Genomic DNA, 24,028 nt, shown 5'->3' with positions numbered 1-24,028 from the left:
AAATAGCTAAATCAGATGTTGGTCTATTTACGCAGGGAGATCTCCGCAAAGGTGACACAGTAGACACAGAGGCACTGCAGAAATGACTAGCAATAGCAGATTTACATCAAGATAAAAGACAGCGGATAGGGAAAAAAGGAGCAATGTCTTGAGCTATGTGCTTTTCAGATTGAAGTAGATCTGAAAGGATCAGATCATATGGACTGTGTTGAACCAGGAAAGAGAGACTATGGCTATGTCTACACTACTGCGGTAAGTTGACCTACGCTATGCAACTCCAGCTATGTGAATAACGTAGCCGGTGTCGACATACCTCAGGTCGAGTTACCGCGGGGTCTACATCCCCATCGACTTACCTTAGTCTTCTTGTCCGGGGTAGAGTACAGGGGTCGACTGGAGGGCAATCTGCTGTCGATTTGGCGGATCTTCACTAGACCCGCTAAATTGACCACCGGTGGATTGATCTCAAATCGTCGATCCCGGCTGTAGTGTAGACATAGCCTATGACAGGCATTCCATGGGAAACTTGCTGTATTATTGGCCAGGTTGTCTGTGTCACTAAGTGAGGTAGTTGGAAGCTGGTTGCATTGGTGGGTACTAAAACAGAGCCCCTTTTCTGTATGTAACTGAAATTCGATACTGCCTGTCATACACAGGCTGTGTATCTTGGGAGTAGGTAGCATAAGAAGCAGAAATGAGAAGTACGCTGTAGTACTCATATTTGATCATATCTGTACTTAGCAGTGGGTGAGACTTTCTGAATACTAGGAGTTGTTTTCTCCAGTTCCCATTTGCAGTGTTGTGAGTTTAGTGAGCTCTAAAGCTGGGACACTGGCCTTCAAGTACAATGTCCTGTACTGAGCAAATTTACCTAAAGAAACCATCAATTAAAACGTGGGTGGGGAGGGAAATAACTTCCTCAGATAAGGGAGTGCGAGATTCTAAAGCCTGGGAAAATGCAATGTCCATAATAAGGGAGGCCAGAATCTGTCTAGAGGTCTTGTGTGAGCCCCTCTGTTTCTGCGGAAAGATTATGGCTATTAGGACTAGATAAAGGCACTTTTAACCCCTAAACCAACAAATTTGAGTTTGCGCGCTCAGGAATTAGGGTCTGACTTAAATGAAATCATCTTGAGTTAATGCATTCAAGGATCCTGACTCCTGTTTCCTGAGCAGAAAAACCCAATGACAGCAGCAGCAGCCGCTGGCCATCACCAGCCCCACATTAGACATGGGCAGCAATAATCTCAGAAGGCTCACTCTTTCCTGTCAAGTGAGTCCCAGCAGAGCAGTGTTAACCTTTGTGCTGCAGTTTGGTGGGGGAAGGGTTTGGTTTATAGAGAGGATTTCAGAAAAGAGAACCAACATTAACAGCAAAAAGAAAAGGAGGACTTGTGGCACCTTAGAGACTAACCAATTTATTAGAGCATAAGCTTTCGTGAGCTACAGCTCACTTCATCGGATGCATACTGTGGAAACTGCAGAAGACGTTATATGCACAGAGACCATGAAACAATACCTCCTCCCACCCCACTCTCCTGCTGGTAATAGCTTATCTAAAGTGATCACTCTCCTTACAATGTGTATGATAATCAATAAACCTGGATTTGTGCTGGAAATGGCCCAACTTGATTATCATACACATTGTAAGGAGAGTGATCACTTTAGATAAGCTATTACCAGCAGGAGAGTGGGGTGGGAGGAGGTATTGTTTCATGGTCTCTGTGCATATAACGTCTTCTGCAGTTTCCACAGTATGCATCCGATGAAGTGAGCTGTAGCTCACGAAAGCTTATGCTCTAAAAAATTGGTTAGTCTCTAAGGTGCCACAAGTACTCCTTTTCTTTTTGCGAATACAGACTAACACGGCTGTTACTCTGAAACCTAACATTAACAGCACTAACCTAAGGAGAGGGGCACGTCCTTCCTGTGCACGTTGGCTACTCTAGGGTCAGGCTGAGAAATAAAGCTGTCTTCATTTTCCCCTGGCTCCCTTTGAATGGAAAGTCTGAATAAGGGCTGGGCTCTCCATATCCAGACATGCCAAACGCCTCAGACTTCGGGAAATTTAATTTCAAGCTGAGACATCAGGACTAATGGAGTTCACAGGATATGTGAGAGAGACCAGAACATGTGTATACAGCGGGGAGCAGCTTTTGAATTCTTCACCATCACTTTGTCTGATAGGTTCTGGCTAGGGAGGAAAGGAGAGTGTGTGTGTCTGTCTGTCTCTTTCTCTTTCTGTGTGCGTATGTACTGGAAAGGGATAGATACCCCTTTCTAATTACTCTGCTCCAAAAAAAGAACTTGGCACGGTTGTCATCGGAGAGCCTACAAGCTCTTGGGCTTGTGTGTGTTCTGTGTTCAGACATTCCTTCCACCCAAGCCCAAATAGATTGTTTTTATTTCTCTATTAGAGTTTAAAAGTGCAAGGTGTTGGAATGGGGATTTCCAGATGCTGCTGCCTTTCTGTCCCTGGAAAGGAAGCAGGAAGTGGCCTAGAATTGGAAAAGTGCTTCTATCCTCCAGAGAGGAAACCACCTTGCTTCACATACTCTCCTGTTACTCTTGGCTGGTGCTTGTAGGTTTACAGCAGAGACAGGTGAGAAGCTTCTGAAGGAAAACTGTATGGAATGTCAGGAAAGCTGCATGGAAGGAGGTGGATTAATGCAGGGTTTGATTGGAAACAGGGCCCTGTCCTGAGTCTGGGCAAGTGTGGTGAGTTTGTTACCAGAGTTTGGAAGTTTAGCCACTAACCTGGCTGTTCTCTTTCCCCAGAGGAGCATGTGCCACTACCTGGCACATGTAATTTGCATTGGTGAATACATGAGACCAAAGGCTAATGCACGATATGCATCTGATGAAGTGAGCTGTAGCTCACGAAAGCTTATACTCTAATAAATTGGTTAGTCTCTAAGGTGCCACAAGTACTCCTTTTCTTTTTGCAGATACAGACTAACACGGCTGTTACTCTGAAACCTTTGCAGATATAGCATCCCTGGTGTTCCTCTAGAGTGCTCCTGGTATAGACATGGCCTTACTGTGTTAGGCATTGTCTCTGATGTGGGGAGCTGGAATCTCTAGGTCAGCTCCATGACAGCTCATGGGATCCGAATTCCCTACTGCAGATGGACCAGCCTGGTGGGTACCTTGCTGTACACTCCATGCAACATAAATGGGAACGCAGCAGTTTGCTGATAGCATGTGTCATAGCAGTGACTATCTCTACATGTTGATTTCCAAGGGAGCACCCAAGCTCAGTACTGATGCTTTGGAGAATGTAGTTACTAGACCACCCCCCCATTCAGACTTGGTGCCTGTGAGAATGAAGCTGGCAGAATTTCTCACAATGAAGTATTTTGTGGCTAATTAAAGCCAGTGAGTTGCTAGTGATGGACTTACCCTGTCGCTGCATCCTGCAAAGTGACACCAGGGCTGGGGTTTGCCTGAATATTCTTTAATCATGAAGCAGAGAGGTGACAGGGCTGCTAAAATGAAGCACATTTTCAGTCACTAAGGAATCTGTGAAAGATCAGCCTGGCAATATTTCTTGACTCTATGGAGCTATTAAACCCCTCACTTCCCCCACCCTACAATAGTGTGCACGCACACACACACACAAATAAACCCTCAGGCAGTTACATAGCAAGCTACCAGATTACGTGGTGCTTCAGAGATCTGTGATACAGGAAGTAAATCATCTTAAGGAAACACATGGAGATGGTCTTTTCCCTCTTTGCATTATAGAGCAGGAGCGTCTGGTAGAACTTGCTAGGTGTGAAGCCCCTTTTGCAGAATTATTCCCACGCTCACCTTAGCCAAAGAGATTTGTAATTTAGTGCTTTTGCAAGTTTAATTTATTCCCCCCGCCCCCATCGTCTTTTGGCAAATGATGCTGTGCATAGATAGATAAGAACAGAAGAACGGCCATACTGGGCCAGACCAAAGGTCCATCTAGCCCAGTATCCTGTCTTGTGACAGTGCTTCCGAGGGAATGAACAGAGCAGGTAATCATCGTGATCCATCCCCTGTCGCCCATTTCTAGCTTCTGGCAGAGGCCAGGGACGCCATCCCTGCCCATCCTGGCTAATAGGGACGGGGAGGGACCTGTGGACAGGGAGGAACCTGTGGATGGGGAGGGACCTGTGGACGGGGAGGGAAGGAGCATGTGCTCTTGCAGTGCATCTCTTTGGGCCTCCCTGTCCGAGTGCCCCAGGCTTCCACAATCTTCATTTAAATCCTTCCTGAAAATTAGCTGTTTCCACAAGCCATTCATACCAACTCATATCCTTAAGGAGCACCTCTCCCATCTACGTATCAAATGAGTTCTAGGCTGGACCCACCCTATGCTTTGCACAGTGAATTGTTCATCTTATTTCTGTCTTTTAGACTGTAAGCTCCTGGTGCTTTGGGGCTGATCTGGTTTGTCTTGTACCGTGCGGAGTGCCATTTCTGCACTTAATGTATAATTGATATGATGGCGGGAAGATAAATCAAGTGAGCTCCTGATAGTCTTTAAAGAGACTATATGAGATGCATGCTGAGGTAGTGTCATCAGAGCTTGCGTGGACCAAAATGGGAGCATAATTATAAATGTTTTTGAGTGGATCAGAGAATGCTCAAGTCTTTGTATGCTGCTGGAAGTGGTATTTTATCCAGTGCTTTTATTTCACTGTGGAATATGCTTGTTGTCTGCTGGGGAGAGAATCTGTGGTAAAATTGTGAAATGCCTATTTAAAAAGCTGTAATGAATCAGGACTTTTAATCAAATTTAAAAAGCACTTTAAATGTCAAGATCTCAAAGTTCATCTGGCTTCATACTATTATGGAGGTTTTGAGTCACTTAAATTGAATACACTGGCAAGATGAGACCTCTGATTCCGTGACCCTTTCTTTTCAATCTGTTGCCATGGCTGCTTTAGTGAAATCTCTCAGGATTTCTGTCCGTTCTTTTGATTTTTCCATTATGGTGGATGCCACACCTAACAATCCACCCATCATTCTGTGCTGACAACAGACTTATAGGAAATGCTTCCAAGTGGAAATGAGAGATAAATGATTGGCCTGTTTGCTACTTTGCATGCCCCTTGAAGTAGCCTGGTGCCTCTTCAGCGCTGCAGTGATTGTTCAGAAACCATGCTGTAGCTCGATTCTGGAAGGAAATGTCAGCAAAGAAAGCTTTGGGAACATCAGCAAATATGCACTTTAGAGAAATGCTGAGCTGTCATTTCCCCTTTAGCATCTGACTTGGATTTCCAGATGGAATGCTTACAGAAGCTGACATTTGATTTCTCAGTGCTCAGTTGAGCCAGGAGGCGTGGAATTGGAGGCCATAGGCTGATTTGATCTATAACTGGTAGGCCTCATTGGGTCATGGGGCCAGGCTTTTAATGTTCCTTTTTATGTGTTTGGATTAAGTGTCCAAGATGCGTTAAGTGTAAACATTTGTCAGGTGAAGTGGCCAGACTTGGAGTCACTCTGCTGAAGGCTCAGAAAGCTGGGTTTCTTCTATGTCTGGTGCTGTTTCAGTGTTTGAAGTTTGCAGAAACTTGGTTTGGCTCAAATCTGGAAAACAGAGTGACTTTTTGGGAACAGAGCAGGCTTAGAGCTATTCCAAAGAGAATGGAAGTAACAGGTACAACCCATGTGAGAGACAGTCACCTGTGTTCAAAAACTGACTGGTTAGGCTCAGGTTAACCTTCTACACCCCAAATTGACACATTGGATAGTGGATGGTAGGGGGAGACGACTCTTTCCACTATTCCAGATAGAAAGCATATAATTTTGCCGCAGACAAAAGAAAACCACATTGCTATGGAGATTTGGCATGTTGTTTATACAGAAGACACTTCGGAAGAAAATGCTTTGTAGGTTATAAAGAAATCTCCTGATGTAACTAGAATATTGTAGAACGTAACTATTCTTAGCAAAAGCCAGTAGGGTATTAAGAGAACTCTTTAATCACTGCTTGAAACAAGAAAGCCCTGGAATCTCAAAGAAAGATATTAATTAGACAAAAATGTTGCATCTTCTGTGACACAGTCAGAACTTATATTTTATAAATAGTGTTCTCCTCCCGGGGAATGGAAGGATTTGCACTCAGCAGTCACAATGCTGGGTTGTAAAGAGGAAAAACAGCAGGGCTCTTTTCAAAGAGAATAATAAAAGCACAAAGACTTTTAACGAGGGTTTCAAGGACTGTCCTGCTAGTGTAGTGTAACAATTTGGTGTAATTGAATATGAACATTGCATTGCAGTTTCTAGTCCCCTTCTTGTTGTCTGTCTCTCTCCATCTAGCTGCCCGTCCTTAACATGCGTGATGTCACACTATTTAGTGAAGATTTGATGTTATTCCAAATGTGTGTTTTCAAAGCTATATGATTTTCACCATTCTCGTATATGAAAAATATTTTTGTGATCTTCAGCAACTCTAGTGCCAAAGCAGGTGGGGATAGAAATCTGAGGCCTGGTCTATATCTAAAACTTAGGTTAACTGAGCTACATCACTCAGCGCTGCAGAAAATTTGGTGCTCTCTGCAGTGTAGTTAGGTCAGCCTATCTCCCATGGTAGATGCAGCTAGATCGACGGAAGAATTCTTTCAGCGTAGCTACTGCCTCTCAAGGGGATGGATTCAGCAACAGAAAAACTCTTTACAGTCACAGTAGTAAGTGTCTACACTACAGGACTGCACTGGCGTAGCTGCACCTGTGCTGCTGTAGTGCTTGTAGTGTAGACATACCCTAAGCTTGCCACGGAAATAGCCCTCACTGGGGAGAAGTGCGTTAGGAGTTCTGGAGAGAATTCGCACATTCGCACATTGTGCACCCTTAGCTTTTTCATTTTCCGAACGATTAACTGTGCAGTCTTAACGTTCTCTTTGACTTAGCTGTTAGTCTGAAATATTAATGTCTGACATCATCATCATCATTGTTATGCATTTTCAATAGATAGTATCTAAATGAGAAGCAGCAACATTAAATTCTAGCACTAATGAGGTATAAAAGCTAAGAGCTGCTTTTCAGACTTAAATATGCTGCCCAACCCCTCTCCTCTTCTTGATCAGACGTCGTTAGTTGAGTTGCTCATTGTCTTGTCCGTTCAGAAATGATTTTTTGCCAGTGGTGTTTAACAGACTAAAGGAGAAGAAAGCTTTCTCAGAGTCAAAGCTTTTGGCGCCTCAGTCTGTCACTGTTCTTGTATCAAGATCCCAAGCCCCTCCCTGCAGGGCTGCTCCTTTGCTTTGTGCAGTCCAGCTGTGTTGCTTCTCTAGGCCCAGAAGCTGCTGCTGCTTAGTTTTAAAAGCAGTTTCTCAAACTCCAGGTTAGCAGCTGGGCTTGGGGTTGGGGGACAGTTGCCTGAGTGAAGAAGAAAAGGGGCACTGGTTCAGTTTCCTTAGGAAGGCACATTCTCAGAGAATGTGACCCCCAATATATGTTTTCTGACTCTTTTAAACATCTGCTTCTGAAGCTACTGAATAATTCTGACCAAACTTCAAGCACAACTGCGAGTATCAGCAGCATGCAAGGTTCCCAGGGCCCCCTCTGAGTAGAGCATGCACACACGCTGCCCAGAGACCAAGCTTATCTTCTCCCTGGGGCTTGGCTTTATTAATAATTGAACCATGAATAAAACAGAAACTTTAGCCTAATCTTTTCCCCAAAACTTGGTTGTTCCTTGCATTTTCTCTGCAGGTGTGTTTTGTCCCACTCTTTGTTGTCTTTTTTCCAGAGAGATATTCCAACCCTCACATATCCTAGTTAGAGCTAACAAGATGGACCTGCCATTCACCAGTAATTACTCTGCATCTTTGTACAGAGTTCAAACACCTGTTATCAGGATAACTCAACAAGTCAGCTCTGCATCCTCATATAGGGTCCTAGAACCTGCCCGCTACTTATGAACAAATCAGAAAGAAGCCAGAAACCTTTCTGGGATATATAAGAGAACACACAGCAACTTTGTTCCCTGCCTGTGACTTTGAAATCCAGTCCTGTAAAAGGAACGAACTATCCACACCACCGGCTTTGTGACCGACATAACACGTTCCTCCTCTAGAATTGCATAGACATACACATTTCATTTGTAATATGTAAGAAATCTTATAGTTTTTACTGGCCATTTTTGTTTCCATGTAGATCAGGTGAGCAGGCCTGGTTTCTAAAGGAGCTTAGGTTTCAGAGTGGTAGCTGTGTTAGTCTGTATCACCTAAAAGAAAGAGGAGTACTTGTGGCATCTTAGAGACTAACAAATTTATTTGGGCATAAGCTTTCGTGGGCTAAAACCCTTCAGAAATTGAGTGACCAGAGAGATTGAAGTGTTCTCCGACTGGTTTATGAATGTTATAATTCTTGACATCTGATTTGTGTCCATTTATTCTTTTATGTAGAGACTGTCCAGTTTGACCAATGCACATGGCAGAGGGGCATTGCTGGCACATGATGGCATATATCACATTGGTAGATGTGCAGGTGAACGAGCCTCTGATAGTGTGGCTGATGTGATTAGGCCTTATGATGGTGATCCCTGAATAGATATGTGGGCACAGTTGGCAACGGGCTTTGTTGCAAGGATAGGTTCCTGGGTTAGTGGTTCTGTTGTGTGGTGTGTGGTTGCTGGTGAGTATTCGCTTCAGGTGTCACAAATCAGATGTCAAGAATTATAACATTCATGAACCAGTCGGAGAACACTTCAATCTCTCTGGTCACTCGATTTCTGATCTCCAAGTCACTATCCTTCAACAAAAAAACTTCGAAAACAGACTCCAAGGAGAGACTGCTGAATTGGAATTAATTTTGCAAATTGGATACAATTAACTTAGGCTGAATAGAGACTGGGAATGGTTGATTCATTATAAAAAGTAACCTATTTCCCCTTGTTTATTCCTTTCCGCCCCCACTGTTCCTCAGACGTTCTTGTTAAACCCTGGATTTGTGCTGGAAATGGCCCACCTTGATTATCATACACATTGTAAGGAGAGTGATCACTTTAGATAAGCTATTACCAGCAGGAGAGTGGGGTGGGGTGGGAGTGCGGGGGGAGAAAACCTGGATTTGTGCTGGAAATGGCCCACCTTGATTATCATACACATTGTAAGGAGAGTGATCACTTTAGATAAGCTATTACCAGCAGGAGAGTGGGGTGGGGTGGGGGAGAGAAAACCTTTTGTAGTGATGAACACCCATTTTTTTCATGGTCTGTGTGTATAAAAACATCTTCTGTATTTTCCACAGTATGCATCCGATGAAGTGAGCTGTAGCTCATGAAAGCTTATGCTCAAATAAACTGATTAGTCTCTAAGGTGCCACAAGTACTCCTTTTCTTTTTTTGAAAATAGAAGATGGGGGCTTTTCAGCTCCTGGTCACTAGTTTTCAATTCCTTATCTTCAAGTTCCATGTGTCTTATGAACAGAGTTTTTTATCTCAGTCCGGTACCTGGTGGACAAGCGTGCGTACGTACCACTAAAACAACTGTAATTGGTCTCCTCCTCAGCAATCTCAGTAGAGAGGTGAGAGATGGCCTGGGATAAGGAGATTGAACTCCCTGCTCCCCTCACCTATAGAGAAAAGAAAAGGAGTACTTGTGGCACCTTAGAGACTAACAAATTTATTTGAGCATAAGCTTTCGTGAGCTACAGCTCACTTCCTCTGTTAGTCTCTAAGGTGCCACAAGTACTCCTTTTCTTTTTGTGAATACAGACTAACACGGCTGCTACTCTGAAACCTGTCACCTATAGAGGGGCCCCTCCAAGTCAGCGCTGAGGTGCACTGGGGAGACAGCATAGGGAAGCTTGCCATACTGCTGGCCTTGTGGTACCTATTGTGAAGAGACAAGAACCTTGGCTCCAGAGCTTTTATTCTGGCATGTTTCACTAGTGATAAAACATCACAAAGAACATTTAAAATTGTTCTACCCTCAGAAATAAATGTCAACTTTCAACTATAAAGTTGATTTTCTTTAATTAGGTTTCACCAGCTGGGTATAGGGCAGTAGTTACTCCCTGTCACGTAGTATTAATGAGCGGGGGAGGCAGGTGGGGGGAGTAGTGTGCATTGCTAATCAGTTAATGGGCATGTTATAGAAAACAACACTTGGGAGCCTTTTTATTTACCCAGCTTCACAGGGGAAGGGAGCATGTAGAGAGAAGCGAGTTGTATCATGTGCTGTGTAACTGAATGAGGAAGGAGGGGGTTATTTAGACTGGAACAGGGACTGGAAGGAAGTGTGCACAGGAGAGGATGCTCAGTGTGTTCAGAGAGTTCTTGCTTTGGCTTTTTTAAAGCTTATGCTTTAAGACTGAGTGTATGGCTTTGAAAAAGGTTATGTTTGTGTAACCGAGCAGTCACTGTCTCTCTGACTATGTTTACTTTAAAAAAAAAAAAAATCAGAACTGCAAATGTGCTGCTTTTACAAACCCTCCAAGCTACTTCAAGTGAGAGCACAGAGAGCGAGCTAAGGTCCTTCAGAGCAATTGCCCTGGGCTCTGCTCTGCACAGGGAACGGTAGGAAATGTAGCATATTTAGGGCTCAGTGCCCCTACCCCCACTTAGGGAGATTATTTTAGGGCTCTTATTGGTGTTTTGAAGGCAGCCTCTCCCTTTGTGGAAATCAGTTTTGTTCCTGATTTGAAACTTCTGTCATTTAGCACAGATGAAACCAAACTTCATTGGCTGTTGTAAGGTACTGTCCTGTGTCCTGCAGTATTCCAAGAGTCTGTGGCCACTCTTATGCTTTTCTTCTTAATTTTAGCTCCTGCAATATTAATACAAGCTGGATAGAACAGGCACTTCACATGGCCTGGTGCATCTCAGATATTCAGACCTAACTACAATGGCTCTCCCTACAACCAATCCTAAAGATAGTCCCTAAGCTGATTTCAGTGAGAGTTTTGCCTCGGTAAAGATGGCAGGATCAGGCTATATATTAATTTTGAAGGAAATAGCATAGAACAACTTTGGATTGCTCAGATGTCTGGCCTTTTTTAATAGGCTGCCAATGAGGTCCTACCCTTAGTTGTCAATTATATCAATCCAATGCACAGGACAAATATTCCCAGTCTCTCCTCCTTGTTTCCATTCCCCAGATACAGCCAGGTGTTCGTTGGTGAGCAGTGTTGGGGAAGTTTCTGGGTGTTGCCTGTAAAAACCACTTGTGGTAAAAATTGAATTTTCAAGAGAGCCCGGGGACACGGCTACAGTACAGCAGCACACTATGGCGCGACAGCCATCCCACTGTAGTGTAGATGCTTCCTGCATTGATGGCAGGGTTTTTTCCATCAGTGTAGTTAATCCCTCTCCCTGAAGAATTTTTCTGTCAACCTACCTGTGTCTACACTGGGGGTTGGGTCGACCTAACTACGTCACACAGGGCGCAACATTGTTAACAACCCTGAGTGAAATAGCTAGGTCCATCCAATTTTCTAAGTGTAGACTGGGCCTTGGGCTCCAAAGTGCGCTAGTTGCTTTTGACAGTGTTACCCTGGGCCCTTCTCACCTTCGATGACTTGTGAGGCAGAGGCTTAGCCACGGGTGGGCCTCAGCCCACCCACTTGCATCCAGGCCCACCCACATCTGAGCAGAGGTATAGTACTGCCACAGCAACCTGGAGCGTCACTCGGGCACCTGAGGTGCAGGACCGAGCTCTGTGCCCTCCCTTCAGAAAGCTACACTCTGGCTGCTCTGCCCTACCATTTTCTGAGTCGCCCATGCACCTGCCTAGCTCGGCAGTGAAGCCCTGTGTCTGGGGGCACCAGGGCTAGGAAGGGGGCGTAGCGTCAGCAGAGAAGCTGAGCTAGCACCGTCTGTCATTGCCCGCCCACCCGAAAGTCGGGGCCACCCAAATTTCCACTCCTAACTAGGCCACTGTTGTGAAATGGGACTCCACTGCCTTCCTTATCACTGTGTCACTGACTCACACATCATGTGACTGGTTCCCGGGGTGAAAAAGACTTTCTCCCTTCTCCTGTTGTGAGAGTCCAGAAGCTGTCTCTCGCCTACGGGTTTGTCATGTGCCTCTGCACTTCTGCAGCCTAGTGGAGGTTTTATGTCTCATTTGCTTGCCAGAGGCTTGGCCTGACACAGTTAGTAGAACTGCTCCTTTAGCTCATTGCCTGGAAGGGTATGTTCATGAAAGTGAAGGATTGTGCTCTCTGCCACAGAGGAACCCAGCATCTGTGGGATATGTGTGTGCATTAGCGGTGACTGTGGAATGCCTTTAGTGCTCTGCTGTGGGATCTCTACAGATGAAGCCGCAGAATGGAGAGTGAGGAACGATGGTCCAGGGGTTTGGGCACTTGCCGAGGACTTGGAACAAGGAATTGAACCTGCATATTCCACCACAAACGTCCTCTGTGGCCGTGGCCATGTCACTTAGCCTCTCTGTGCCTTAGTAAAATGTTTATCTTCACACATGTTGTGAGGATAACATTAAAGATTGTGAGAGGCTGGATTACAACAGTGAGGGGGGCCATTTTAGTACCTAAAACAGGTAGCATATTATAAGTGTAGGTCATGTGATTGTTGGTGCCAGTATTACTGTTGTTTACTCTAAATTCCAGGGTTTGAGATTGCAGCCGTTTTCAGCAATCTCACACCAAGGCATTGCTCATACTTCTCTGCCTGGCAGGAAAATTCCCCTTGGAAGAAAAATGTAAAATTTTTCAGCCATTATTTTAGCTATGAGAAAGTAGTTCCTGGCGCTGGTTAGAGAAGTGAGTTAGAGAACAGGGAACCATGTCCCATGGGAGCTGCGGAGGACGGTGCCTGCGGACAAGGGCAGCACGTGGAGCCACCTGCCCCTCCCCCGCAGGCGCTGCTGTCAGAAGTGCCGGCCACTTCCGGGAGCAGCGCGGGGTCAGGGCAAGCAGGGAGCCTGCCTTATCCCTGCTGCACTGCTGCCTGGGAGCCACCTGAGGTAAGCGGCACCCAGCCAGAGCCTGAATCCCTCCTGCACCCCAACCCCCTGCCCCAGCCCTGATCCCCCTTGCACCCAAGCTCCCTCACAGAGCCCACACCTCCTCCTGCACCCCAGCCATTGCACCCCACTCCCCTCCCACACCCCAACCCCCTCCCAAAACCTGCACCCAGCACCCCCTCCTGCCAACCCAACCTGCTGCCTGAGTCCCCTCCCGGAGCCAGCATCCCACACCCCCTCCTGCACCCCAACCTCCTGCCCCAGCCCAGGGAAAGTGAGGGAGGGTGGAGGAGAGTGCGTGATGGAGGGAGGGGGATGGAGCGAGTGGGGCAGGGCCTCAGAGAAGGGGTGGGACAGGTGCGTGGCCTCGGGGAACGGGGCGGGGCAAGGGTGTTTGGGTTTGTGTGATTACTGTTATTTCTACGTTTTCTTTGAGGTAGATCCTAGGTTGCACTTAAATTCAAAAAGTGATCTTGTGCTTAAAAAGGTTGGAGACCACTACTCTATCGAGAGGGAGGATCTGGAGTGTGAACTGAACAAACTGGAGGGAGGAATCTGAGGAGCAGGCAAGCCTGGGGCAGAAGGTGTGAGCTGAACTGATAGCTGTGTTGTTGTTAATTTCTGTGCTAGTCAAACCAACCCAAAGGTGAGGTGGAGATTTGACTTAATATATTGTGGAAACCATGTTTAAAGCAGGTGGGAAAGTCATCTGCTCACAGAGGTAAAAGCATAGGACTTAAAGGGACCTCGAGAGGTCATCTAGTCCAGTTGCCTGCACTCAAGGCAGGACTATGTAATAATTAGCCCATCCCTGGCAGGTGTTTGTTTAACCTGTTCTTCAAAACGTCCAATGATGGAGATTCCACAACCTCCCAAGGCAATTTGTTCCAGTGCTTAACCACCCTGACAGTTAGGAAGTTTTTCCTAATGTCCAACCTAAATGGCCCTGGCTGCAATTTAAGTCCATTGCTTCTTGTCCTGTCCTCAGAGGTTAATGAGAACCATTTTTCTCCCTCCTCCTTGTAACAACCTTTTATGTACTTGAAAACTGTTATGTCCCCTCTGTCTTTTCTTCTCCAGACTAAACAAACCCAATTTTTTCAATCTTCCCTCATAGGTCATGTTTTCTTGACCTTTAATCATTTATTGCCATTCTCTGGACTTTCTCAATTTGTCCACGTCTTTCCTGAAATGTGGTGCCCAGAACTGGACACAATACTCCAGATGAAGCCTAATCAGTATCAAAAGTCTTACTAAGAGCAATTGGGCTGTGGAATATTCTCCCATTGGAAGTAGTAAGAGCGCACTTGGTATTAATATTTAAATCTTGCCAGAAATTCTGCCTTACACAGTGGACAAAATGGGACCTAGTAGGATATTTCCATCTCTAATTAGTATGGTCTTTGTAGGAGATGGATATTGTTACAGCCAATGAAACTGGAGTTAAGCTTGATGGCCCACAGGAGTAGAGGAGCAGCTGATATTGGAGAAAGCAGATTTGTTAAATCTCTGTTTATATTTTAAAGAAGGTAGAAGTTAGTGGCTCAGGTGCCAGTGGCATGTTTGGATTCTGAAGTGTACTTGTTGCCCAGTGTGCAAACTGCAGCTCAGTGAAAACAGTAGTGTAACCTACGTGGACTGCAAGTGATATTTATAGATATGCTGCATGTGTTCTATATTAAAGTACATTCCTCCTTCTCCCACATTCCTGAAGTCCCACAGCAGGGATTTGTCCTGTGTTCTTTCCAAAAACCCGCTATGGACTAGATAGGATGGGAAGTGAAAGGCTCAGACTAGTGTTTGGCCCCAGAAGCCTCAGTGGATGCTCAAATTTTTGGTCCCTTTCTTTTAGTCACCCTTTCTTGTGCTCGACAGATGCTGTCTTTCTGTCTGCCTGGGAAGCTGTGAGGGAGTTGGTTAATGAATGTTAACCCGCATCACACTGTTGTGGAACAGATACATCTAACATCATAGTATTCTGTAGGGTATCACAGATAATTCACGCTGTTTTTGGCATCCCCTCCAGATACTGCAACTCAAGAGAGCACTGTTGTGAAAGACTTTGATGCATTTGCCTTTTCTGCGCAAATAGCTGTTTATCTAGGGTCTGAAGCTGACATGAATATAAAGGTGTTTTACCTCCCTTGAGTACAGGGAAAGTCTTTGTCTAGGATTGAGGCATTTTTTCAGTTTCCCCAATTTGTTTGACAGTTATTTTCTGCTCCAAATTCTTCTGATCTTGTTCCAGTTAACTACTTCTGTCTCTATTATCCAATTACAAACTGGCCCGCAAATTATGTAAATGAGTCAGCCCTGGATACAAAATTACATCATGAATCGTAATCAGGGCTTGGTTTTGGAATAAGCTATATAATATTAGTGCTTCAAACAATCATGTAGGACTACCAACAGCAAAAGAAATCTCTGCTTTAAGACAAATTTCAAAACCGACTGTTTCCATCTGGATTAATCCAGTAATCGGGTCATCTTCTTGAAGTGGATTAAACTGCTTCTAAGAGAAAGAAAGGTTTCCTGTTTGCCTCCACTGCTCTCACTATAGCTTAGCAATCCATCTGTTTTGCTGAGTGCTGGTTATAATCTATGAGGAGTATTCTGGCTCCTGAGCATTTTTTAAAATTTGCCACCGTCTCTGCTTAAATTAGCCCTCCAAACTTGTGCTCTGCTGCTTAAAGGCATGGCTAAAATTAAGATGCTACGTGTAGCGTTTCAGTGTAGACACTACCTTCTCCCATCGGCACAGGTGCTCAGCCTCCCTGACAGGCGATATCTAGGTTGCCAGGAGAATTCTTCCTTGGATTAGTGCTGTCTACACCAAGGGTTAGGTTGGTATAGTTACATCGCTCAGGGATGTGGATTTTTCACTCTCCTGAGAGATGTAGCTATACCAATGTAAATTCTTAGTGTAGACCAGGCCTTAGTAAGAGTCATCCTGTCCAACAAGGGATACATGTTAATTAACATGCCCTCACATGAGAGAAGGGCTGTCATCCCTGTTGGTGAATGAATGACCAAGTCAGACATCAGCTTGTGCTCCAGAAGAAACAGGAGAACTTGGTCAGGAAAGAATTGTAACCTTTCCAGCTGCTCCATGCTTATAACTTTCACAAGAGTCGCATGTAGTACATACAAAGGCCCTGTGCTAACTAATGCCATGAAAGCTTCAATGGAAAAGAAGGAGGTTTTAGACTTGGCCAAGTGGCTGTAGTCGAGGGCCTGTTGCAGAGACCAGTACAACAAAGGTGGTTGCTCCAAACACGTAGATCGCTGGTCGAGAAAAACTGATGATTAAGAATTTTAATGTGGCCACCTGTCTGGACAGAGAAACACCCAATTAACTCCAGTTTCCCTTGTTAGGGATCTTCAGTTTCTAATCATCAGGAGTCTCAGGAAGTATAATTATGCAAGAGAAGGACAAGGAAGAACATAAGGGAGAGGAAAGTGATCAGGAACAGTCAGCATGGATTCACCAAGGGCAAGTCATGCCTAACTAATCTAATTGCCTTGTATGATGAGATAACTGGCTCTGTGGGTGAGGGGAAAGCAGTGGACATGTTATTCTTTGACTTTAGCAAAGCTTTTGACACGGTCTCCCATAATATTCTTGCCAGCAAGTTAAAATAGTATAGGCTGGATGAATGGACTATAAGGTGGACAGAAAGCTGGCTAGATCATCAGGCTCAATGGGTAGTGATCAATGGCTCCATGTCTGGTTGGCAGCCGGTATCAAGTGGAGTGCCCCAAGGGTCGGTCCTGGGGCCGGTTTTGTTCAATAACTTCATAAATGATCTGGAGGATGGTGTGGATTGCACCCTCAGCAAGTTTACAGATGACACTAAAGTGGGAGGAGAGGTAGATACGCTGGAGGGTAGGGATAGGATACAGAGGGCTCTAGACAAATTGGAGGATTGGGCCAAAAGAAATCTGATGAGGTTCAACAAGGACAAGCGCAGAGTCCTGCACTTAGGACGGAAGAATCCAATGCACCGCTACAGACTAGGGACCGAATGGCTCAGCAGCAGTTCTGCAGGGGTTACAGTGGACGAGAAGCTGGATATGAGTCAGCAGTGTGCCCTTGTTGCCAAGAAGGCTAATGGCATTTTAGGCTGTATAAGCAGGAGTATTGCCAGCAGATCGAGGGACGGGATCGTTCCCCTCTATTCGACATTGTTGAGGCCGCATCCGGAGTACTGTGTGCAGTTTTGGGCCCCACACTACAAGAAGGATGTGGAAAAATTGGAAAGAGTCCAGCGGAGGGCAACAAAAATGATTAGAGGGCTGGAGCACATGATTTATGAGGAGAGGCTGAGGGAACTGGGGTTATTTAGGCTGCAGAAGAGAAGAATGAGGGGGGTTTGATAGCTGCTTTTAACGACCTGAAAGGGGGTTCCAAAGAGAATGGATCTAGACTGTTCTCAGTGGTAGAAGAGGACAGAACAAGGAGTAATGGTCTCAAGTTGCAGTGGGGGAGGTTTAAGTTGGATATTAGGAAAAACTTTTTCACTAGGAGAGTGATGAAGCACTGGAATGGGTTACATAGGGAGGTGGTAGAATCTCCTTCCTTAGAGGTTTTTAAGGTCAGGCTTGACAAAGCCCTGGCTGGGATGATTTAGTTGGGGATTGGTCCTGCTTTGAGCAGGGGGTTGGACTAGATGACCTCCTGAGGTCCCTTCCAACCCTGATATTCTATGATTCTATACAGGTTCATAAATGCTGTGGTTCCTTGCACTGTAATTGCACTTTTATTACAAGTATTTGTAAGTTAATAACCACTTAATGCTGTACTGTCTGAAATCAATCCATGCAGATAGACATTTGAGTAACCAGTGTAAAGAATAATTCCAGAATCCCTGTTACAGTGGGCATTTCAACAAATGGTATAAAACCCCTAGTACATGTGTTTATTGTTTGGGTGGTGTAGTGGCTGTCCAGTTAGACATAGGTAATAGAATAAGATACAGATTCTCAGCGAGCAGTTAAATGGACTGTAATGAACACAAAAAGCTGAAAAATACTAACCCATATAGAAACTACTGTAATCAATAATGTGAGTAGATCAAAGAGGAGCCATGTATGTGTGTAGAATTATCATTAAGAGACATTAAACCGATGAGGCAGACTTCCAGATTCTGCTCTAGCCCAGCTGCCAGGCTTCTCCACAGAACTAGTGTTGCTGATTAACAAGGATCCTTTCTTACTTGTCTTTAAAGTGTGCTGTTGCAGCAGTTAAGCTCAGAAAAAAAGTAAAAAGCCATGTTCTTCGCCCATGAGTCATGCATTCTTTGGACTCGATCAGTTCAGCACAGGGCAATAGGCACAGACATGATGTGTTTATCATTAGATGTCATGTTTTATTGTATCATGGATAGTTGTGTTTTGTTGTCTTTAAAAAGCTAATTGTATGCTATGGAAACCTCATCTGTCCATCATTCTCAGTATCCACTCCAGCCTTTCAGGTTCTGTTAGATTGGGAAAGATTAGCCCAGCTAATAAACAAGGGGATACTGATGCAGCTTTAAACCCCTGAAATGGGAACATGTGTGTCTATTACTAATGCTAGTCACCTCAGAGAAGCCCTTGATTGCAGAGCTCTTTCTTAGGGATTTATAAATGCATCAATCAGTTTTGATGTTTTCTTTGTCCAATGGCAACATGACTTAGCAGTAATTTGTGTAGTAATTAGCCAAATAACAGAGAGTTATGACTTGGGATCTGGTTTCCCTTAATTAGCACTTAGTCGGTTTGCATCACTGGAGAACAGGATTTGCTAGTTTGGAACTTAGCTGACATTATCATTTGGCAATAACTAGTTAATTAGCATGTTAAGCAAACAGAGACTCTGGCTCATGTCTTTGTCAGATACAGGTTTGCCTATAGTTGGAAAGTTGTGTGGGTCACACAAGAAGCAGTTTTACTCACTTTGGGCGGGGTGGGGACGTGGGGGAGATGAAAAGAGCAATGTACAAACTATAGTAAGAACCCCTTAGAATTTCAAACCAACATGAAAAATAAAATGGGTTTGGGGTGGAGATTATTGTGAGGAAGGCAAGTCTGATGAACAGGAGGGCACAGAGGAAGCCCTAGTGAAGAAGGAAGGATGGTTACCTCACTCTGTGTGGGGTGGGTATCTCACAAAGCAAGGATCAACTTACTGCCTTTGTGTCTCATTGTGAGAGTTGTCTCTGTTGTAGGACCAGTGCTGTGCAAAGAGTGACCACTCTCTGAAGGCACATGTGCCACAGCAGCTTCCCCAAAAGAAAGAATTTAACTGATTTGTTTTGTTTACAGAACATCAGCTATGAACTAGTTGCACCAAATGCCTACTGTATCATCTCCAAAGCTCAACTCCCCTGCACTCTATAGAATGTGTGCATTAACTGGATGTGAACTTTGGAGATGAGAACAATTGCCCAGTGGTCTGAAAAATGACTGACACTGCGAGGCTGGAACATACTGTCTGATTCCCCAAAGCCATGGATTTCACTGAAGAAAATTCTGTCACTCAGGACCAACAGTTTTGCCTATAAGCTGAAAACTGATTTCCGGTAGTCTTGCCCCAGTGTGGTGCATAAGCTTGAATGCCGCTGCAGCATACCTGGGACACCACACCTGCACACATTACTTCTTTGGGTGAGTGGCACCATGTGTAACACAGACTCTGGCTGGAGGAGCCATATGATCCTTTCTCAGCCAGTGAGTAGCCAGTCCATAGATGGAAAAACTATTGCCCAAATAGGAAGGCAATAATGCCAAACTCTTCCTGGTCTCAAGACCTTATCACAGCCTTTTGGATTGTGTTTGCAAGCAGTGATACACATGAACAAACATGCACCCAACCACATTAGTATGGGGAAAGCTATAACCAAGCCAAGGCCAAGTTTCAGCCCAGAGCAGGATTTTTATGGTCTATTATATGAGGATTATTCACTGTAACAGGTTCTGTTAGGAAAGGTGCCCTGACCAGAATATGAGAGGGCACGTGGGGAGGTGATGGAGAAGTCACTGAGAACTGGCTAGGCTCAGTTTCATTCATTTGTATTTCTACAATGCAGGGGATGAGCCATTTCAAAGCAGCAATATAGACTGGATAAAGAAGACACCTCAAATATTAGAGCCTTCCCACATTAACTGCGAGGTGTGTTTACATATAAACCTTTTCGACCACTGAGAAATGTAGGAAGAAAGGAACGTGTTAACTTCGTAATGTAAATAGCACCTTTTACAATTCTTGCAGCTACTGTGTGTAGGCAAAGCAGCATGAAGGGTCATGTGTCAAGTGTATACTGGAGTCTCATTGCCAGATTGATTTGATGGACATTAATATTTGGGTATTAAGATACCTGTTTATATTCAGATATAAAGGAAGCACATAACAGTGCTGTAATCCTCTCAGATGGCTCAGAAATAACTGGAAGGGATTAAATTGCTGGGCCTCCTTTTTTCTTATTGTTAAAGGTACTTTTACAGTTGTCAGGTCTGCTGCTTTGTCGTTCATCCCAATTGTTTGCTTTAAGCAAAACAAAAATCTTAGTTTTCCAACAGTAGGGCTGGTTCCGCTGCTGTAACTGTTCATGTTGCTTAAAAAATTGATTTGTTTTTCTTTATGTTGGCTCTTGCTTGTTATATTTAAACTATTTCTCCAGTAAATCTCATTCCAATCACGAGAGTCTTTTTTACAAGGACGTCCTGGCAAATGAAAACAGTACAGCATGCATTGAAATTCAGGCCCCTGGTTTTATAATGTAACCTATTGCTCGTTCTGCTGTGTGAATGACTCACATTGAAAACTAGAAGATTCACCTACCATTCAGATTAGGAGCAGTCAGAACTATTGATTTTTATCTTCAATTAGAGATGTTAGCTGTTAGTTTATTGCTTAGCAACCAATATTTATTCTTCTATATTCTTGTCCTGCTAGCCACATTTGTATGGTAGCTATTTCCATCAAAATCAGCATATTTTAAAATAAGAGACTCAGAAGAAATACATGAAAGGAAATTGCTAATAATCAAATTAAACTGTTAGAATTAGTCACTCATTCTAAAGGGAGCTGGTTGCGATCCCTGTATTTAGGTTGCTTAACACCTTTCATTATAAAAGATTTTTTTATCACTCTCCCTTTTTAAAAAAAAAAAATGTTCTCATATCCCCATTGTTTGCAATAGGCCTTTTCTGTCTGGTAGCGCAGAAGTGCTTTGGCTAGGCAAGTTCCTTTTCTTTGTCCCATGAAATTCCATTCAGGTTTAGCTGAGTTATCAGCTGTTAAAAACCAGAGCTGGTCCAGCCTCCGCTTCTGGAGCCAGCACACAGGCCCAGCACCTGGGCTCATCCCACCCTCTCTCCGGGGGCAGCAGTCCTCTACCTTCCGTGGGAGAGAGAGAACTGGGCAGGATTTCCACCCCAAACATCATTTGGACCGATTTGCATGGTGTCAGCAGCCCATCGCCACCCTTTTCTCTTGCTTGCAGCCAATGTCGTTAGTCCGTTAGCTCAAGTGAAAGCAGCCTGTGCCTCAGTGTTGGAAGTTCAAGGTTCAACCCCTGATGATGATGCATGATTTAGGGAGATGGGATGTTCCACATAATAGGTTTCAGAGTAGCAGCCGTGTTAGTCTGTATCTGCAAAAAGAAAAGGAGTACTTGTGGCACCTCAGAGACTAACCAATTTATTTGAGCATAAGCTTTCGTGAGCTACAGCTCACTTCATCGGATGCATTCAGAGGAAAATAAGGGTTGGTCTTTATCCTTTTCAAAAACATCCACTCACCCCACACCACCACCACTGAAAAACCCCACCTGCTAGGAAGCTACATTAAAAATGCACATTAAAAGAACACTATTTAGGTTGCAAAGTCAAGCACTTGAAAATTAGGAAGTGCCAGATTTATAGCTGTCTGTGCAATCTTAATTCTGTCCCTGGTGCGTATATCTTATAATACAGTCTTTAATTACACAAAGAATTAAGATTGCCCAGTCAACCCTAAAATCTAGCATTTCTGAACTTTCAAGTGCTTGACTTTGCAACCTAAATAACATTCTTTTAACATAATGTCTATGTATGTAATTAAAAGTATAAATAAGTAAAAGTAAAATGGTTAATGCATCGCACTTGTTTTTGCCTCAGATCAAGGACCAAAGCCAGTCATGTTAAAATGCACAGTTTGTTTTTGGGTTTTAGAATACATTCTGCTTCTCCATCTCAGTTCATTGTGGCACCAGCAGCGTGCATGTGTGACTTGCTGGAGTTTGTGATCCGAATGTAGAGATGTAGGATGTCTCGCAGCTGTTGTACACATCATTATATCTGTTGTTCAGGATACTTTGGAAAAAAGTCAGCCCAGTTGGTCTTGAATATTAATGAACTCAGCTGCGACCTGGTGAAAGTGATTTGACTTTTACCAGAGAAATTGCAAACATATCTAGTGTGTCTTCTGTGTTTACTTCAGTGAACTCATGTTTTTGGAAATAATCAGTACTCCTTGCATGATGTGCCAATAAAAATGGGGTTAGTATATCAGCTAATGAGATGTCCAGTCTGTATCTTTAGTTGTGTGGAGCTTCTAAAACTGGCTTCCATTACCAGCACAGCATCTCCTGAAAGGAGATTTGACTTGTTAATGGAGTTTCAGGTCTATATAGACAACTGAGCTCTTCTCAGCCTGTTAGTAAAGCAGCATATTACCCTCTGTCACTGCTGCTTCTTTAGAACTATGTCCATGGTGCTCTAGGAAAGCATTGCCAGTCGGTTGTTTCACTGATTAATGAGCGTTCCTCTCTCCTCTGGGCAGGCACTAAGGAGCAAGCTGCAGGTGACCTCCAGCATCACGCTGGAGGAAGATTTCAGAGTAACAGCCGTGTTAGTCTAAGGGAAATATGTGCAAATTGTCAGGAGACAATCGGTTGACTCCAGGGTAAGAACTGTGCAGGGAAGGAGGAGGAGGAGAGAGCTTGTTCAATTAATCGTTACCCCAAGTTGTGAGGAGATTATGTGCAGTGCTGAAATAAACCTCTTTGTTCCAAACACAGCAGAAAATGGGCTAATGGTTTATGCCCTGATTGGCCTATTTAGTTACAGTGATAGTTGCGTAAATAGTGTGACAAAGCCAGCGGGGAAGTCGAGCCTCTGGTGTCTGGCCTGTAAGGCCTGAGTGAGCATCCTGTCTTGAACAAAACCTCCCTCTTTGTCTGTGAGGACTGTCAGTTTGGGTGCGCTGGAGCTGTGGTCATGTCTCTGTGCCTCAGCTCCTCCACCTGGGCGGCCTCACAGGGATATTTGGAGACTTTGTTCAGCACACAGTGTTGCTAAAGCACTTCAAGACCCTGCCTGAGGGGAAGCTCTAGAAAGAGGCAATGTTCCACTATTAAATATTTCATTGGTTTGTTACGGTTAAAGGACAGTGCTGTCTGTAGGAATCTCTGCAGGGCTGGGGGCAGAATCATCCCTACCCCAAAAAGATATGATGGAAGTAGAGGGATTCAGAGATGAAAGACAAGGATTAGGGTCAGGGCTGGCCTTAGGGAAAATGGCACCCTGGGCAAACTTGCATTTTGGTGCCCCTGGCCCCATGGGCTCCCTGGGCTCCACACCTTCCCTTCACCCTAATCCCTGTACCTTTTACCCCTACGCCTGCTCCCCCTCCTGTGTCCCTAATCCCTACACTCCCTTCACTCCGAACCTCTGCCCCCTCCTGTACCTTAACCCGTACACTGTGCCCCCTTCACCTCAATCCCTGTACCTTCCTCCTACGTCCCTAACCCCTACACTGTGTCCCCTTCATCCCCAATCCCTGCCCCTAACTCCTCTATTCCCCTCCTGTGCCCCAACCCTAGCACTGTGCATGCCCCCTTTACCCCAATCCCTGCACCCCCTTCACTCCTACCCCCCATACTTCCCTCCCGTACTCCAACTCCTGCCCCCTTCTGTGCCCCTAATCCCTGCCCCCTCCTGCACCCCAACCACTGCAGTGTTCCCCCTTTGCCCTAACCCCTGCATCCCCCTCTTGCACCCATGTGGGAAAACTGACACTGCATGCACGAAGCAGCTGCATTGCTGCTTGCTCCGCTCCCCCCTTGGACTGCTGCTCCTCTGCCCCGTGCACC

At 44.7% G+C, this 24,028-nt stretch overlaps 1 protein-coding gene across 3 annotated transcripts in view; it reads left to right on the top strand.

The window, feature by feature from the left end:
- TTC28 (tetratricopeptide repeat domain 28) overlaps positions 1-24,028 on the top strand; it is a 504,428-nt gene that overhangs the window by 275,685 nt on the left and 204,715 nt on the right. The window lies entirely within an intron of this gene.

Source organism: Lepidochelys olivacea (genome assembly GCF_965140295.1).
Source record: "Lepidochelys olivacea isolate rLepOli2 genome assembly, chromosome: 15".
NCBI classification, from domain to species: Eukaryota; Metazoa; Chordata; order Testudines; family Cheloniidae; genus Lepidochelys; species Lepidochelys olivacea.
This window is presented reverse-complemented; position numbering and strand designations above follow the sequence as displayed.